Source organism: Canis lupus, chromosome 6 (genome assembly GCF_003254725.2).
Source record: "Canis lupus dingo isolate Sandy chromosome 6, ASM325472v2, whole genome shotgun sequence".
NCBI classification, from domain to species: Eukaryota; Metazoa; Chordata; class Mammalia; order Carnivora; family Canidae; genus Canis; species Canis lupus.
In genome coordinates, this window is record NC_064248.1 from 19558064 (window position 1) to 19564058 (window position 5995).

The 5995-nt window shown below is 43.8% G+C and overlaps 1 pseudogene; it reads left to right on the forward strand.

Annotated features, from left to right (window-relative positions):
- Window positions 1-4729: 4729 nt before the first annotated feature.
- Window positions 4730-4821, forward strand: LOC112641122 (U4 spliceosomal RNA; annotated as a pseudogene).
- The last annotated feature ends 1174 nt before the right edge of the window (window positions 4822-5995 follow it).

The following is a 5995-nucleotide window of genomic DNA, read 5'->3' on the forward strand; positions in this document are numbered from 1 at the left end:
CCCTGACACAGCATCCTGCTTTTTCCTGGAAAGCATTTATTTTCATTTATAATAATACATCCACTTGGCTGTTTGCTTGTTGTCTGTTTCTCTGCTAACCTGGGTAGCCTGCTTGGATGGGGACAGCAATAGATCCGGGTCCAGTGTGGTGTGGGGCCTGGTGTGGAGTAGGAACCCAGAAAATGTTTGTTGGAAATCTGGACGGATGGATAGATGGATGGGTGGTCAAACAGCTGGCCCTGAGTATGTGTCAATGCAAAAATGTGAGAATGAACTCATGGCCTTGGAACAACACACAGGTGTCTGGTGGTCCTGACGCCTGGCTGCCCTGGCATTTTTGAGTCATGTTATACCTACTTGGGGCTCAGCAGTGTGTCTGTCTGTACATGCAGGAGTGAGGTACAACCTTCTCTCCCAGCTTCCTCCAGCCTCCTTTAGTCTCCTCGTGTCTCCTTTAGCCTTCTCCAGACTACTCTAGTCTCCTCCAGCCTCCTCCAGCCTCCTCTTCCAGCTTCCTTCAAACTCCCCTAGTCTCCTCCAACCTGGGAGCATTCCTCCAACCTCCTCTTCCAGCCTCCTCCAGCCTTCTCCAGCTTCCTCCAGCCTCTTCCAGCCTCCTCTAGACTCCTAGTACAGCTATGACTCACGGTGAAGCTCGTGATGGTTGCATGATCTGTGATTCTAGCCCCCCTAACTTTTCTGGGAAATTTCCATTTCTTATGCCTCCTCTGCCCAGCTTGGCCTGACACAGATCTAGGCCCACAGAAGCCTTCTAAAGGACTTGCTTCTTTTTCTCTTAAGACCCTCCAGGAATCTGTTCACACCGTGGGAGGAAAGCTTCAATAACACTGAGATTGAATTTTCCTCCAGCCTGGGGGGATCAGGGGATTAAAGTCAGATTTAATTTGATTTTAGACAAATAAAGTACTGTGACATTTATTACACACCTGAGTTGCTGGAGAAAAATTCTGACCTGCTATGTAATGTTTGCAGGGCCGCCGAGCAACAGCGGTGCAGACCATGTCCTGCACCAGGCGCCCCGCTGAGGGGCATCCTGTCTCTGCCCAGAAGGAGGGTGAACTTCTGCTAGTTCCTACAACATCAGTGTTTGTCCATCAAGTCCTGTACCTACAAGCTGCAAACCCCTAGGGGATTTGGCGTGTATTCTGGTACCATCCTTGGATAGGGAATGAACTGGAGGAAGCAGGGCAAGAGTAGCTGATGGAGGCATGTCAAGGGACTGTGCAGGGGTCCAGGAGTGAGGCCAGGAGGTCTGGACCAGGGCAGTGCCAGTGAGAGAAGGGCTGTGACTGCAAGTAGATGGCGCTTAGTCTCCACAATATTCAGACAACGGAGAACAAAGTGAGCTTTGCCTTGTTCTCCTTCAGTCTTCTGACTTCAAAAATATTACTTTTCTTTATGTTTTAGGGTTTTTTTTTTTCAACAAAACCAATGTTCAACACTGCTATCAAATCTGCTGGCGTGGCTCCCAGGAGAGGACATGCCCACCACTTGTTCATCCCTTCACTTGTTCCTTTACCAAATATTTACTGAGCAGCTACTATATGCCAGCTTCTACTTTTGGAGCCAGGGCCCAACAGTGAATAAGTCAGACAAAAATGCCTGTTCTTGTGGAACTTATATCTCAGTGGAGGAAATGAGCAATAAATACAAAACATAAGAATATTTCATAACGTGATCAAAAGTGATGAATATCATGGAGAAAACGGGTGAAGAGATGTAGAGAGAGAAGGGACAGATGCCACTGAAATGGGGTGGTTCTGGTGAGCCTTTCTGAAAGATGCTGTGTGAGAACTTTTGGAGGTGCAAGTGAGCTGTGGAAGTATCTGGCGTAAGACTCTTCTGGGTAGAGGGAACAGCCAGTGCAAGGGTCCTGGGGCAGGATAGTGTCTGGCACACACAATCTTCACACTGCCTACTATACTCCTTATCATTCTCTACTTTTTGCACACTCCCCAAAGTGGGGCACTTCTATTCCAGGTCTCACCTCTATGTGTCAGGAGAATACCGGAAGTTTTAAGATGAGCAGGGTTCACTTCACTGAAGTTTCAATGTTATGAAATTTTTTAATATTAAGAAGTAGGATGCAAAACTTAGACTAAATTTTAAGCTAAAATAGGAGGCTTGCAAGAAATATGTTCATAATGGATCCCAAACTTCTCTTCTTGTCTTGGGAGCCATGAGATAGTTCTACTATCATTTAGGGTACCTAGGTGGGAGTGGATGAGATGATAGGTGTACACATCTCTCTCTCATGGAAGGTTTTATTTTTTAAAATCATTATTGCCTTTGCTGGACACCTTGATGGCTATAGAGCATTCTGGATAGAGAGTCATCCTCCTGTCTTCTTGCTTCTATATAAGCTGCCTGCAGCCCTCTAGGGCCTGGGTTCAGATCTCTCACTATAAAGGTCTCATGTGCACTTCATATAGGTGCCAGGAGGGCAAGAAAAGGGGAGGGAAGTAGGCTGAGTGTAAGACAACAGGGAGTGTGGCAAACTGGAGAACATCCAGCCTCTATAAAAGGAGCAGCTTCTCCTTACCTCTAGGAAGACCCTGCAAGCCATACTTTCCCATTTTTTAAAAAAGATTTTATTTATTTATTCATGAGAGACAGAGGAGGGCGGAGAGAGAGACAGAGAGAGAGGCAGAGACATAGGCAGAGGGAAAAGCAGGCTCCCTGGAGGGAGCCCAATGCGGGACTCGATCCCAGGGCTCCAGGATCACACCCTGAGCCAAAGGCAGACACTTAACCGCTGAGCCACCCAGGCGTTCCTATTTTCCCATTTTTTAAAAGCAAAATCAGACACCTGGATGTTATGCAAAAAATATATTGATTTTTCAAATATAGACAACTATATTAAAAATCTCTGTAGGCAAAATTTGGGGAAATAGCCCTGCAAATACATGCATTGAAACCCAGAGCAATAGGAAAAGCCCCTGGGGAGTCCCGACTTGGTAGCTGATGGAGGCCTAGTGACACGTGCTCTGTTCAGTCCTTGAATTGGACCCAGCCTGATGAGGTAAGTAAGTTTCCTTGGCATGACAGGCCACCTTCAAGGGTGAGTGAGTTCATCCTAGATAGATGGTGGAGCACCTGGCTGGAAAACCTCAGTTTCCTACTCAAGGACTGAGTCTGGGGGTTACATGTCCAAACTATGTCCACATCACTCGTTACTTACAAGTATTAAGCACATTTGATCTGAAAGGGAGAACTCATAAAAATAAGAAATTTAGGGGATTCTAGATCCAGGTGTTCAGAAACGTCTTCGGGAAACTGCCTTTCTCCTCTGACTCTGCTTTGTTCTGATGTCGGTATCAGGGAGGCTCCCACCACAGAGTGCCAAGATGTTTGTCTGCAATGGCTGACTTGTATGTGGCACCTCAGCAACCCCTTAGAAACAATGCCTATTTTCTGATAGCTCCAGCAAAAGTCCTTGGTTTGGGTCTAATGGAGCTCTGTTGAGTTGCATGCACACATTTAGAGACTGGAAGAATTACATCAATGGGAGTGGAGTAGGGGCCCCTAAATCAAGATGGCATTTCCAGGAGATATGGAAGGGTGGGTGTTGGGAAGGCAAAACCTATAGGATTCTCATTGGATATAAATATTGGACAAGAAGTCTCAGCTTTCTAGGCATCATCTGACGCTCCTTCCTCTCCCTTCCTGTATCTTCCAGCCAGCCATCCCTGTGGCCTTTGGCAAGGAGACACTGTTGCTCCCATCTTGGCAGGCATATTGATCACCTGTCAGAGTCTTGACACCCACATTTAATTTCATATGGTGTGTCAGAGCCTCCTGGACCTCAGCCTCCACCGCTGCCCATCCCTCTCTGCTCCCTGGCAGCCACTCTCCTATTCTCTTTCCCACAAGAGATGAGCTGTCTCATGTTTTCTGACTCTCACTTGACTGGGGTGTGCTTATATTTTATTCTTTCTACCTCTTTCCTAGACTCTCAATTCCTCAGTTCTCTAGTGAGGCCCTGAGAAAGATCCCCATTCTGCTATTTCCTAGATGCTACTCCCTTATACTCGAGATGCTTCCTGTCCTATCCATGGGATGGCAGACCTTGTCCAAAGCATTTTGGATGCGACCCAAGGCTCCCATAGGCAAAGATCCTTTGAAGCCAAATGGGTTAACTGGGGGAACAGGGCTGAGCAGGAGGACAGAGGCTACTACCTAGAGGGAGATTCCAGGTTATATCACAGGGAAGATAAGCCTGCAGAGTCCAGTGAACTCTCTGAGTTGAAGAAATGGATTTAGGAGTCTGGGAAGGCCAAAGCAAAGCAGCTGGAGTTCACAGGGTAGAGTACTGGATAAGAGAGCATCATGGAGAGAAGGAAGAGGGAGACAGAGAAAAAGAGAAGGAGATATGGGGGTAGAGGATCACCCACTCCAGTCTTCACTTGCCTAATTTTCAACATGTGTGTATCAGGAAATCCTCTAAGATTGGGGAAGCAACCACTTGAAAAGATTCGAGGAGCCATCACTGGAGTTCCCACAGGGCTGGGTATAATTTCTGTTCCCATCAGCCAAACTTCATAAAAATTACAAATTATTGGGTAAAAAGAATACTCAGTAGTCCTGCCTAACAGTTTAAAAGTAAAGCTCCCCCCCAAAAAAGATCAAATTGTCCCAAATGTAAATTTATAGCATCCCTGAACAAAGCACAAGAATATTTATGGGAGTAAAAATATTTTCAGCACACAGCTTTGCGCAGTGGCAGTATTGTAGCCAATGAGGTTTTTCTGAGGTGCCATTATTGCTAATTGAAAATATTTCCAGCACCCAACAAAATCCATAATAGTCTGGCATTCAACAACAAAATTACCAAGAATGCAAAGAAGTAGGAGAGCATGAACCATAGTGAGGTGGAATATCAATAAATTAAAACCAATTGATAGATGAAACACATGATATAATTAGCAGAAAAAGACATTAAAAGCATTATTATAACTATTTTCCATATATTCAAGGAGCTAGAAGAAAGATTATGTGCATTAAGTAGAGATATGTAAGATATAGAAAGAGGTGTTATTAGATAAAATTCAAGATGCTTAGTTAAGTCTGAATTTCAGATAAACAATGAATGATTTTTTTTTAGGTGTAAGTATACCTTCAAATACCACATATAACATACACATGCTAAAAATCATTCATGATTAATCTGAAATTCAATATAAATTTGCATCTTGTATTTTTATTTACAAAATCTGGCAACCAAAAAAAGACTCAGATTGAACTTCCAGAGATAAAATCCACAGTGACTGTGGTATAGATGTATATACCCAGTGAATGGAATTAAGAGCAGATTGGACTTTGTAGAAGAAAAGATAAAAGAACTTGAAGACATAGCAATAAAAACTCTCCAAAATAAAAGAGAGAAGAGGGCTAGAAAAAAATAGAGAACAGTAACCTAATAAATACACATTTAATTGGAGTGGGTGCCTAAAGGGCCAAAGGGGATAAAAGAGTATGCAAAAATAATAAGCACAAATATTCCAAATCTGACAGAAACTTTGAAGCCCTAGACAGAGTGAGAGAAGATATATATCACCAATATCAAGAATGAAGAAGGTGGAGTTATGGAATCACTGTAGACTTTATAGTTCCTGAGAGGACAGTAAAAGGATAGATGAATAATGCTATTTTGATACATTTGACAATGCAGATAAAACGGAAAAGTTCCTTTCAAGAGACAAATGAGCAAAGCTCTCAAGAGAAAACTACAATCAGAATAATATTTTTTTAAAAATATTTTATTTATTTATTCATGAGAAACACATACACACACAGAGCCAGAGACACAGGCAGTTAGAGAGCCAGGCTCCATGCAGGGAGCCAGATATGAGACTCGATCCCGGCACTCCAGGATCATGCCCTGGGCTGAAGGCAGGCACTTAACCGCTGAGCTACCCAGGAGTCCCCAATCAGAATAATCATATCTCTCAAAGAAATTGAACTTGCACTTAAA